Consider the following 13111-nt stretch of genomic DNA (forward strand, 5'->3'; position numbering starts at 1 on the left):
GGTTTTTGGCACCTCTGGCCCAGACTCCTTGCCAGGGGCCCGGCCTCCACTGTGTCCTTCCCTCTGCTTCAAGCGTACTTAACGTGCCGGGGCAGTGCAAGTAGTCGACTTGGGTAATGATCCTAGGAAGCCCTCCAAGGAACCGGGAGGAAAGGCGTTGTGCCAGGGAGGAAAGGCGTTGTGAGAAGATCCCACCTTGTCTGAGGGGACTGGTCTCCAGCTCCCCGTGGCCTCAGCCTCCGTCATTGGGTCATCGTGACCACTGACGCCTGCAAACCCGGGCGGGGGCCCCGGGAGGGCGGCGGGCGCGGGAAGAGACAGGCCGAGACCAGCAGTCTCTAGACCCGGTTTTCCCGGGTCTAGTGCAAAATCGCAGAGCTGCGCTCGGGTCTGAGTGATCTGGTGTCTTCTGTGTGTGAGAGGCCACGGTTCCTTAACTTTCTGGCACAAGTAGCTGTTTTCCAGATGAAACTCAAGATTGTTCTGCTGCTGGTACATCTATCTGTTTGATCTGGAGTTTGCCCCGAAGCCTGGTTCTGTCTGCCAGCCGAATAGATCACACTGGGGTGTGTGTGTGTGTGTGTGTGTGTGTGTGTGTGTGTGAAGTCCTTTTTTTTCTTTTCAAGAAGTTTTAAATTCCAGGATCTTAAAAAAGTTGTGGGAAAATACACGTAACACCAACTTTGCCATTTTAGTCGTTTTAAGGGCACGGTTCTGTGGCATTTAAGCGCATTCCCACTGCTGTGGGACCGTCCCCACCGTCCATCTGCAGAGGTTTTTGTCTTGCAGAATGGAAGCTCTGTCTCCGTGACACAGTCACCCTCCAGCCCTCCCCCACCCTTCCCTGCTGCCACCTTCCCACTTGCCTCGAATTTGGCGACTCTGGCGGACCTCACAGAAGCGGAATCACACAGCGTCTGTCCTTTCGCGACTGGCTTGTTCCGCTCAGCGTAGCGTCCTTGCGGTCCGACCAGGTCGTGGCAGGTGTCGGAGGCTGACGACTGCTCCGGGGTTCGGATCGACCCCGTGGTGCGCATCTGGTCGTTCGTGGGTGGACACCTGGCTCGCGCGTTTTGGCTGCCAGGAATCGCCCTGCTGTGAACACAGTGAGGGCCTGTTTGCCAAAGTCTCTTGGAGACGCTGCTTTCCCTTCCCGTGGGGATTTGCCAGACGCGGAATTGCGGGGTCACGTGGTGATTCCAGTTTCAAGCGTTCGAGGGCTCACTCCGGTCCTAAAGGCCCCTTAACCCATCTCTGGGTGGTGGTGTTCGCTCCTTCTAGCTGAGCCGCACTCCCTTCTGGATCTTGTAACTGGAATACCAGACACGGGGCAGCCACTGTTAGCACGTTTTTTTTTTAATTTTTAATGTTTATTTATTTTTGAGAGAGAGAGAGAGAGAGAGAGAGAGAGTGAGTAGGGGAGGGGTAGAGACAGAGGGAGACACAGAATCCGAAGCGGGCTCCAGGCTCTGAGCCGTCAGCACAGAGCCCGACGCGGGGCTCGAACTCACGAACCCTGAGATCATGACCCGAGCCGAAGTCGGATGCTTAATCGACTGAGCCACCTAGGCGCCCCTAACACATTTTCTATTAGCTGGCGCAGGAGGGGAGAAGGGGAAAGAACCCATCCACACCTACAACAGCCCTTGTTCCTGTGGTTCCAGTGGGGCAGGTGAGGCCTCCTTTCCCTCTGCCCATCCCAGACCGTTCCCTTTGCCCTCTGCGCCCTCGGGGGGCCCGCCTCTTGGGGGTTGCTGGGGTTCCCCACACATACGTACCGGGACATGGGAGCTCTGAGGGGAGCCTCAGAGGCTCTCCTGGGGTCCAGGCACACACTCCCTACTGCCTGCTAGGCCCCAGGACCAGGCATCCCACACAGCATCGTAACCCCCTTCTTGGTTCAGAGCCCGGACTGCATCCTAGGGTCCTGCAAAGTTTTGTCACCCAGCCATCAAAAGGGCCACCCCTTCACTCAGCAGTACCTAGGATGATGGGAAACGAGGCAGGACGGAGTCCGGTGGGCAAAAGCCTACCGATGCACTGCATTCGTGCAGGAGTGAGTTCCCCGAGCAGAAGCGGTTGTATGACTTGTGTGGGGACCAAGGCGTTTCCTCAAGTCCACAGACGGTGATTGTGTCGGGGATTCCTTGCCAGCGGGGCAGGCGTAGTCACGCTAAGGGCGGGTGGTGGCTCCAGAAAAAACAACCGTCCCTTCCGTGACAGGGGAAGGGGTCCGCCGAAATCAACCTGCCACCCAAGTGGCTGGCCGTCCTCTGGGGAAGGGTGTCCGATCCGGGCGCCCGGCTCTCGGCCCTGGCTGAGCTGTATCAGCTTGGATGGGGGGGGGGGGGCGCAGCAGGGAGGCGCGGAGCCACGCGGAGCAGGGCGGCGGAAGGCGCGGGCCGACCCACATCAGAGGGCGTCACCTTGTCCACTTGACTGCGGGGCCTCTTCTGTGAAGCTGGCCTCACACTTTGTGCCCACTGAAACCGCTCCTTCCTCCCCATGCCTCCTCCCCAGACCTCCTGTGACCAAAGGCGTTCCTTCCAAATCCCTCCGGTCCCTTAGGCCCTGCCAACGAGGTGGTGTCGACCCACATCTCTGACCATCTCTCCTTCTGAGCAAAATGAGAAACCCAGGCGCTGTTGGAAATTCTTTAACGGAATTTTCTCTAATGTTTACTTTTGAGGGGAGGGGGAGGGGCCGAGAGAGAGGGAGACACAGAATCCGAAGCAGGCTCCGGGCTCTGAGCTGTCGGCACAGAGCCCCACGCGGGGCTCGAACTCACCGACTGCGAGATCATGACCTGAGCCGAAGTCGGTCGCTCAACCGACTGACTGAGCCACCCAGGCGCCCCTGGAGGCACTTGACTCTATGGTACTTGCTGGAAGGCTGGTTCGCGCCTGCACAGCCCGGAGGCCCCCGCTAATCAGTGTCTTGACAAAGTGCGGATCCCATCATGCCTCTGTGTTCCCTTCCAGCAGCGAATGTAGAAGGTGTTACCGTTCCGCCTTCAAGGTCAGGGGCTCCGGGGGTGGCCAGCCCAGAGCATCTCCCTCATAATGAGGAATGTCCGGGGGGCCTTGACGTCCTTGGAGGGCTGGCCACGAAGGAGGGAGGGGACGAGCTGCTCGGGTATAAAAGCTCACGGCCCCCAGATCCCCGCAGCGGGTGCTCTGTTCGGTCGGCCGTTCCTGGACGCCCTGTACATAAGTTCCCCCGATAAGCCTGTGTCTCGATTTCTGTCTCCAGGTCTGTTCTTTGGTCTCACTGGGTTGTCACCCACCCGTGGCTTAGAGTCTGCCCGGTGTGGCTGCACAGGCTCCACGTGACTGCGGGTGACTGTTTAGGTACTGATTTGGAGGGACACGTGTGTGGATACCAGTGTCCCATTCACTCCTGGCAACGAGGTGCCTTTAAATGTAACCAGGCGAGAGACCTCATTCCGGACTCTCGTCCCCAAGCCGCACTTCTGTTACAGAAAGCAGCGTCTGCCCGAGTCTGATCAAGAAAACAGAGGGGCGCCTGGGGGGCTCCGTCGGTTGAGCGTCCGACTTCGGCTCAGGTCATGATCTCGCGGTCTGTGGGTTCGAGCCCCACGTCGGGCTCTGGGCTGACAGCTCAGAGCCTGGAGCCTAATTTGGATTCTGTGTCTCCCCCTCTCTCTGCCCCTCCCCTGCTCATGCTCTCTCTCTCTCTTTCAAAAATAAATACAGATTAAAAAAAAGAAAAGAAAACAGAGCCTCTCCTTGGCCCGGGAGGGGTGTTCAGAGCCACCACATGGCTCCTCCCCAGGGCCACGTGGAAACCCCTGGAGACGTCCGTGAGGCTGTTGTACCTGGTGCCAAACATCTAGAGAATTCTGCCTTACTTACACCTTACAAACCTTTAAAAAAAATTATTTTAATGTTTATTTATTGTTGAGAGAGAGACAGAGACAGAGCGTGAGCAGGGGAGGGACAGATAGAGAGAGAGAGGGAGACACAGCATCCGAAGCAGGCACCAGGCTCCGAGCCGTCAGCAGAGCCCGACGCGGGGCTCGAACCCACGGGCCGCGAGATCGTGACCGGAGCCGAAGTCGGACGCTCAGCCGACGGGGCCCCCCCCCCCCCCGGCCCAGGCGCCCCTTCATTTTCAAGGTTCCTGCTTTTGTTTGTAGTACTCATTGGCTCTCACGTTCCTTTCTGGTTTTGTTCTCATTTCTTAATTTCCTCTCCTGTTTTCATTCTTTTTGCAGCCACCTCTTTCGAAATTGTCCTTTTCTCCGATCGCTTCACTTCTGTGCTTGTTCTAATTCTGGCTTAGGCTCTTCGGTCGTGATATTTCTAAATATCTCAAATGGTAGTTATTATTCAGCCCTAAAAAAGAAGGAACTCCGGCCAGTTACAATAACGTGGGTGGATTTGGAGGCCCTTGTGCCGAGTGAAATCCGTCAGAGACGCAAATGCTGTGTGATCTCACCTGCATGCAGAATCTGAAAAAATCCAAACCCGGGGCGCCTGGGGGGGCTCGGTCGGTGGGGCGTCCAGCTTCGGCTCGGGTCACGATCTCACGGTCCGTGGGTTCGAGCCCCGCGTCGGGCTCTGTGCCGACGGCTCGGAGCCTGGGCCCGGCTTCGGAGTCTGTGTCTCCCTCTCTCTGCCCCTCCCCCGTTTGCACTCCGCCTCTGTCTCTCTCAAAAATAAATACCTCTTTAAAAAAATAATAAAATAAAAAAACCCAAACTTGCAGACACAGAACAGATCGGTGGTTGCCAGAGGTGGGGGGAAGGGGACTGGGGGACGTGAGCGAAGGGGGTCAAGAGGGACGGACGTCCAGTTACCGGACGAGCTCTGGGGATGCAAACGTCTTAAAAATAAGTAAAACGACCGCTCATTTTGAAACGTCACACGTCCTCCGTTTGGAGGGCGCGTCCTCGCGGCTGGTCTTCACGGGCTGGGGAGGGCCGTCGCTGTTCCCCGTCGTCTCTTTCGCGGTGTCTCTGTGTGGGTTTTGACCGTAGTTCTTTTCTGCTGCTTGGGTTTCTCCCGGCGAGGTGAGGTTTTGTGACTACTGGGAAGGAGGCGGGGGGCCGCGAACTGTCCCTCTTTCCCGGACCCCTGCCCATCAGAGGCGACCCCCAGCCGGTTCCTCTCCGAGGTTTTGCTTTGTCAGCTCAAGACGGCTCGGGCACCGAGACCTTGCCACCACCTGCTTGGGCTGATGGCCTGTGTGTCCCCTTCCAATTCCCGCTCTCCTGCTCTCCGAGGGGGCCGCCAAGCTTGCCGGCCAGTCCTTGGCTGACTTCCCTTCCCGTCGTCTCCTGCGCTGGCTCGCAGCCCGTGGGTGACTCGCCCCTACCCCCTCGCACGTGCCGCCTCGTTCCGCCGTGCGTTTTGGGTGTTGCTCTCCCGAGGTGCCCTGTCCTTTTTTACAGGGCAATCTGGGGAGATCAAAAAACGATAGCATCACTGTTCCCTCTCCCCCCACCTGCCTTCAAGCCCCGCTTGCTAAACAGCAGCAGAAACATCTGCTCTGAAAGCCAAAGCGTTGATGACAGCTCGCAGCCGACCATTCTTCAATAGAAACAAGCAGCACCAGAGAGCTGAGCACGAAGTGTGTGGGCATCCTGGTCTTTCCAGGCCCCCGGCACCAGACCGCAGAGGCCCTGCGAAGAGAGCCGCGAGCAGGCCCGCCATGTACTGTGGCTGGGTTGCGCACTGCTCAAGTGCGCCTGGCTGACAGGGTGGGTGAGGCTGAGTTTCAGCTCGTGCTGTTTGCTGAGCCCTGGGTTCCGTCCTGGGGCTGCACCCCTACACCCCGACGGCTTCCCTGACTCTGGGGGAGGCTGCGACTTCCCGTCTTTGAGGCCTCTTTCTGCAGTGGGATTCCCTGAGGGAGGGGAGGGCAGCCTGCAAAGTGTAGGCCGGGCCCAAGGTCTCTCCCTGCACCCAAGTGAATGCACGTCCCCCTGGCTCCAAAGTCCCTTCCGGCAGAAACGCGGACTTTCCTCGCTTCTGTCTTCACCGGTGGTGTCTGTGGCCGCCCTGGGGAAGAAGCTTCAGGAATCAGAAGCAGGCAGACCCTCAGCCAGGCCAGAAGCTGGGCATCAAAGGAGCCTAACCAGTTAGGGAGCCGCCGCACCGTCCCGGCTCAGCTCAGGCGGGGAGTTCCTGGCAGAGGGACGCCCCTCCCGGAAGGGTCCCCTCAACCTTCCCAGCCCCACCCCAGGCACGGACTGCTCGGTTCCCCGGTTGGTGCGGCCCCTTCCAACCTCCAGGCCTGTGCTCACGCGATTCTCTCTACCTGCTGTGCCTTGGAAACCTCCCGTGCGTCCTTCAGGCTCCAGCTTAGACGTCACCTCTTCCGGGAAGCCTTCCCGTAAAGCCTCGCTCCTCACCCACACTCAGTTCGTTACTCTTTCCTGAACACGGCCACTGCCCCGCTGCTTCCGTTCAGCGTGGGTAGCTTTGGTCAGTCGTTCAACAAACGTTGGCCGAGTACCTACTACGGATTCAGCCTCCGAGGGGAGCCCCCTGGGGGTGGGTGAGACAATCCCGGCTCCTGGCCCTCCGAGAGCACGCAGTCCGGTCGTAAGTGCTCTGTGCCCGTCTGCCCCTTCCCGGGGATGACACCGTGGCGGACCCCGTGCTGACCCCCATGCCCCGTGAGGACCCCGCTTGATGCACGGTGAGTGTCTCCGGTGAGGCACCCACGGTCGGCTCCAAAGGCATCCCTCTCCGAGCGACTGGCCGGTCCCAGCTGCCAGGATGCTGCCGGCTCTCTGCGGGGCTCGCACGGCCCATCGGCCCCCCGAGGGACAGGTGGGGACCCCCGCTCCCCCCACAGAGCAAACCTTGCCCTTGAACCTCCAGGTCCCCTGGCCTGGCTTGGGCTCTTGCAGGTCAAGGCAGGACCAGTCCTCCCAGCCTGGATGATCACCAGTGCCTCCTTGGCCTCCAGTCCTGGGCGCCCCCCCACTTCCAGACTCCAGGCCCTGGGATTCCCGGTCCTGGTCTCTGCCCCGTGCGCCTGGGACGTGCCCAGGAGCCCTGGGCAGCTGGCCTGGCAGCGAGCTCAAAGTCCAGGCCGCATTCTGGATGGTTCTGGGGTCTGCTTCCGTGCCTGCCCCAGTGTCTCTTGCTCCACTCTGCCTTTCCCGCAGCCCCGAGGCGGGCCTCCCCACAGAGCTTCCTGTCTGTGCTGTGGCACCCCAGACTTTTCTCTCCCTGCCTGGGCCTCATCGTGTCCCACCCACGGCCCTCTCAAGGCACGGGGTGTTGGCGGGGGACGTGTTTCTGCCACGTAACCCCTGGCACTAGTCCCGCGATCCCCAGGAGGCGTCCGGTCTCCTGGATGGGGGTGGGGGTCTGCTTCCTGCTCCTTCTCATCCACCACCCCAACCCCAGCCCACCACGCTTCGAGAGCACAAACCCCGTCGGGTCTCTCTCCCCCACCCTGACCCTCCAGCAGCCCTGCCCTGGATCCGCACCCTCAGCACGGATGCCGGGCCGCGCGGGGTCTGCTGCTGTCCCCTCACGTCACCTCGGGCCCTCCCCTCAAGGTCACTGTCCTCAGCCCGCTGTCGCTCCTTGACCATCTCATCTAAAGATGGCCCCGCCACCATGCTTGATGTAATTCGCCTACCATAAAACCTACCCTTTTGAAAAAAGTTTATTTTCTTTTTGAGAGAGAGAGAGAGACAGAGACAGAGACAGAGAGAGAGGGGGGAGGGGGGGAGAGAGAGAAAATTTCAAGCAGGCTCTGCACTTTCAGCATGGAGCCCAGTGTGGGGCTCGAACCCACGAACTGTGGGACCATGAGCCGAGCCGAAGCCCGACGCTTAACTGAGCCACCCGAGGTGCCTCCCACATTTACCTTTCCAAAGTGCACAGTTCAGCTGTTTTTAGTATAGTCGCACGGTCGTGCAGACGCCACAGCTGTCTAATTCCAGAACGTTCTCATCACTCCAAAAGAAACCTCGAGCCCACTGGCGGTCGGTCCCCACCCTGCCTCCTCCAGGCCCAGCTCCCACTACCCTCCCTCTGTCTCTGTGGACTTACCTACTCTGAACGTTTCACACAAGTGAACCTGCCCTCCTCCACTCGGCAGAATTGTTTTTAAGACTCAGCTCTTCGCCCGGTTTTGTGGCTGAAAAATATGCCATTGCCTGGACATGTCCTGTTTTGTCTGCCCATCCGTCGGTCCCTCCGTGCACGGATGCCACGGCTGCTTTTTCATTTCCCCGAGTCCCTTCTCATTTCCGATTTCCTAGACGGCTCGCCGCCTCCGAGAGAGAAGGCCTGGCCGGGCGCTCCTCGCTGCGCCCCGGAGCCCCGCACACGGGGTGCTCAGCGAGCAGGGGCGTGGCGGGCCGGTCGGTCGCAGCGGCTGCCCCTGGCGTCCGATGGTAGCATTGCGCGCTCACGGATCCCGGCCAGGCTGATAGGACAGGGACAGGCTAGGACAGCCTCTCAGGCAGGAGGGACTGTGCCCGGGTAGCTGGGGGGGCACATCGGCTTCCTTGACCATAGAGGGGCTCGTTCTGCGAGGTCCCCGCTGGGACTGAGCCCCGTTGCTGCCGGCTGGTAATGTGCCTTCTGTGGCTTCCTTCCCTTCCCTGGCTTCTCCAGCTTGCCTCCAGCCCTGTGTTGGGGGCTGCACCCCGGGCCCCCAGCCCAGGAAGACGTGCTTGTGCTTGGGTCTGACCTGGCAGGGCCCCGGATTCCGCCCAGCTCGCCAGCCTTCCACGTGGCCCGGACTCTCCCAGACCCTCACTCCAGGCTCGCCACCCTCGGGCCTTCTCCCCAGGGCGGCACCCCAACCCCGCACGCCCCGCCCCGCCTCCCGCCCCCTGTCACCCACAGCCCCTCCCTTGGCTGCCGCCCCGAGCCGCGCCGTCCCCAGCACCGCAGATGATGTGGGTCTCCCCAGATCTTTGCGTGGGTCATGTGTGAGAGCGCTGAGAATAGCAAGGCTGTGGCCTGGGCCGCATTTCGGTGTGCCAGGGGGGTGTCCCCGGGGCCCGGACGAGGGGGCTTGCTCACTAGCGCCCCTGCAGGCGGCCGCAGGCTCAGCAGCCGGGCTCTCCCAGTGTCTGGCCAGGCTTGGCCGGGCCGCCGTGTGACTGCGGACAGAGCACGTGGCCCCTCTGAGCCTCAGTTTCCCCAGACACAACAGTGGGAACATTTCTGCTCTCTTCTCAGCAGCGGTTTCGAGACTGAAGAGTGACAAGGGATTTGGGAATTCTTGGTTATCTTAAGAGCCCGTGAGCCCCTTCCTGTATTATTCCACAGCGCCTGAGGCAGTCCTGGCGTGGTAGGTGGGCAGCAGGTGGGTGGACGAATGAGTGAAGGAATGAGTAAAACCCACAAACAGGGGCGCCCGGGTGGCTCAGTCGGTTAAGCGTCACACTTTGGCTCAGGTCATGATCTCGCAGTTTGTGATCTCGCGGTCGGATCCTCTGCCCCTCCCCCGCTCATTCTCTCTCTCTCTCTCTCTCTCTCTCTCTCTCTCAAAATAAAATAAATAAATAGTTTATTTATTTTGAGAGAGAGAGAGAGAGACAGACAGAGAGGGACAATCCCAACCAGGCTCCACACTGTCAGCGCAGAGCCTGATGCGGGGCTTGAACTCACAAACTGCGAGATCATGACCTGAGCGGAAACTAAGAGTCAGATGCTTAACCGACTGAGCCACCCAGGTGCCCCTAAGTAAACTTAAAAAGCCCCATAAAGCCACCTTTAGAAACACCTACGTGGGCACATGCTCCCTGCTCGTGCAGGTAAGGAGGGACCCCAGCCCCGTGGGGGGGGGGTGGTGGTGAGTGGCCTGAGGTGCCCAGGAAAGAAGGGAATATGACCAAGAAGCATCCAGAGCAGGTGCAGGGTGCCTGACCTGTGACGCCTGTGTCTCCAGGCTGCAAGGACATTGGGCTCCTGTTGTGATCTCCCATATACCCCTGCAGCCTCACCAGGAAGGTTCCATAATTCCCCCTAGAAAACAAATGGGGAAACAAACAGCGAGGTTGTTGGCACTTTTCCCCAAGTAACATATCTCCAGGCATGTGTTTGGGAACCGAGGGGGGCGTTAATTTTTTTTTTCTTTAATGTTTATTTATTTTGAGAGGGAGAGAGAGAGAGTGTGTGTGCACTCACACAAGTAGGGGACAGGCAGAGAGAGAGAAAGAGAGAGACAACATGAGCAGGGAAGGGGCAGAGAGAAAGGGAGAGAGAATCCCAGGCAGGCTCCAAACTGTCCTTTCCGAGCCTGACACGGGGCTCGAACTCACGAACCGTGAGATCATGACCTGAGCCCGAACCAAGAATCTGATGAGCAACCCACTGAGCCACCCAGGTGCTCCCAGGGGGCCATTCCTGATTTTCAGGCCAAGTTTCAAGCAACCTCCAGGTGGGTGTCCTGGGAGAAAAAGTTCCCTGTTGACGGTGCAAGCCTCCGCCAGTGGCCCCGGTGTGATGTGAAGCGATCCTCAGGCCGAGCCCGCGTCGGTGTCCCCACCCAGAGGACGCCCTTCTCCACTGCAGGTCCCTGGGGACACTGGCAACCAACGCAGCTGCGTGGTGGGGGGTGTGTGCAGGGGGAGGCGGCGGAGAGGGCGCTGTCCCCCGGTGAGTCTCAGGTTTGCTCTCTTGCCTGGGGGCAGGGCAGGCCCCGGATTTCGTGCCAAGCCTCCCTGTCTCATCTACTCCGCGCACTACCGCCTCTGACTTTGCCCCAGCGCCTCCTCTGGGCTGGCCTCATCTCGCAATCCAGGCCGGTGCCAGGGCCCCGCCTGGCCCCTCCCCAGGCCTGATGTGCTGTGGCCTTCCCCGCCCGGGGCTGAGTCACTGTCCCCCTTCATCCCGTGCTGGGTGGGTCCTGTGCTCGTGGACTGAGCTGAGGGCCGGTCAGGGCTGTTTTCGGACACGGTGCTTCTAGCCCCCTGGGGCGATGCAACCTTGGGAGGAATGTCACTGAGACCCTCCAGCCTCAGTTTCCTCATCTGCCAACAGGGAAGAGGGACAGCCGTCTTGGCCCACAGGACTGATGGGAGAACAGGCAACTGTGGTGTGGGAGATGACCTGAGGGGCACAGGAATGAACACGAAAACAAAGCCTTGTCCCCTCTTGTGGCTGGCATCCTTCAGAGATGAGCCCCCGCAGCCCCCCACCTGGTGTTCCTGCTTCCCTCCTGTGACCCCCTCCCCTTGAGGGAACCTGGGGACCCTCACCAACAGGACACAGCAGGAGTGAAGGGGCCGGGTTATAAGGACTGTGGCTGCTACCTTGTTAGTCCTCTCTCTCTGGCTTTTCTCTCTAGACAGCACTGACGACCGGCCGGGACGTGAACTACTCTAGCAAGAGGCCTGCGTGGCAGGGAACGGAGGCCCTCAGCCCTGCAGCCACCGAGGGAGACTTGAACCTCGAGATGGGTGCGGCCTTGCTGGACCCCTTGATTGCCGCCTTCGAGAGACTCAGAGCCGGGGCGGCCCGTGGCCAAGCTGCTTTCAGATTCCAGCCTAAGAAAAACCGAGAGACAATTGATGTGCTGTTAAGTTTTTTTTGTTTGTTTGTTTGTGTGTTTTTTTATTCATTTTGGAGAGATAGAGAGTGTGAGCCGGGGAGGGGCAGAGAGAGAGGGAGACACAGAACCCGAAGCGGGATCCAGGCTCCGAGCCGTCAGCACAGGGCCCGACGCGGGGCTCGAACCCACGAACCGCGAGATCACGACCTGAGCTGAAGTCAGACGCTCAACCGACTGAGCCCCCCGGGCGCCCCTTATGATTGATGTGCGCTTAAACCATGAAGTTTTGGGTTTGTTTGTTATGCAGCAGTAGATAACCAAGAAACGTACTTACTGCGTCTCGGAAAAAAGATACAGTAGCCGCACGTCGTTTGGGTTTGCAGACGTTTATCGGGTGCAACGAAAGGGAAACGAGTCTGTTTAAATCAACTGGAAGAGACCTATAAAATAAAAGTACGAACGGCAAAGCTCGCGAGATGGCAAAGGTCGGGAGGGGCAGGGACAGTGACCGAAGTTCCCTAAGGATGAAGACGTTGATGGGACGCAGTATTGAAGCCACAGCGGGCATATTCAGTATTAGAAATAATTAGGGGTTATGTCAGGGGCAGGCGTCTCTGCTTCCTGGCTCCTCTTTTTTAAATTCGATTTAATTTTAGAGAAAGAGAGAGAGGGTTGAGCCAGGGAGGGGCAGAGGGAGAGAGAGAATCTTAAGCAGCCTCCACACTCAGCTCAGAGGTGACGCGGGGCTTGACCCTGGGATCCTGGGATCGTCACCTGAGCCAACACCAAGAGTTGGCTGCTCAGCTGACTGAGCCCCAGGCGCCCCGCCCTGGTCCCTCCTGGCACCACAGCCTAAATGTGTGCACTGTGTCCATCGGGGGAGGGACAGCTTTGTGGCCTGTTTACTGCAGCCTGGTGTCCGGTGGGGATGTGGGCACCCCGGTTCTAGGGCAGCGTCTGACTGTGGCACTTACCTCCGTTCTCTGGGCTGAGGAAGGTGGGCAGAAGGGGTTGGGGTAGGAGAGGAAGGAGAGGGGAGGATGGGGTGGAGGGTGTCGGATGATGTCACAGTCACGCGATGGCTCTCCTGCAGAGTTGCCTCCCGGTCCGGGGCACCAGCAAGACCCACGGACCGAGCAGGTAGGAGGACTCGTGACCTCATGCGACTTCAACTGCAGACAGACCTCGGCCAAGCCCTTCTCACCTCTGGCCTTAGTTTCCTCACCCCCAAATGCAGGGCAGAGGGCCTTGGGGTTTTGTGTGGCCAGAGCCAGCTGTGTTCGTCCCTTCCGGCTGGACCTGGGAAATGCCCTCAGCAAGCCCTCGTCCCCAGTTCTGTCTCCTGCATTGGACCGGAGGGACAAGGAGCCCTGAGGGTGGGCTGGTGGGCGGGGTGGGGCCCCAACACCCAGGCAGTTTCACAGAGCGCCTCCCCCCTGCCCCGCCCTTGACAGGTGTCACTTAAACGCTCCCAACATCCAAATCGGTGTAATTTTCTCCCCGCTTTACAGATGGGGAAACAGGGGCTCAGAGAGGAGGGAGACGTGCCCAGGGTCCCCCAGCTGGGTCACCCTGAGAGCAGAAGTCGCGGGGCTGAAATGCACGCGTC

Source organism: Lynx canadensis, chromosome D1 (genome assembly GCF_007474595.2).
Source record: "Lynx canadensis isolate LIC74 chromosome D1, mLynCan4.pri.v2, whole genome shotgun sequence".
Taxonomy (NCBI): Eukaryota; Metazoa; Chordata; class Mammalia; order Carnivora; family Felidae; genus Lynx; species Lynx canadensis.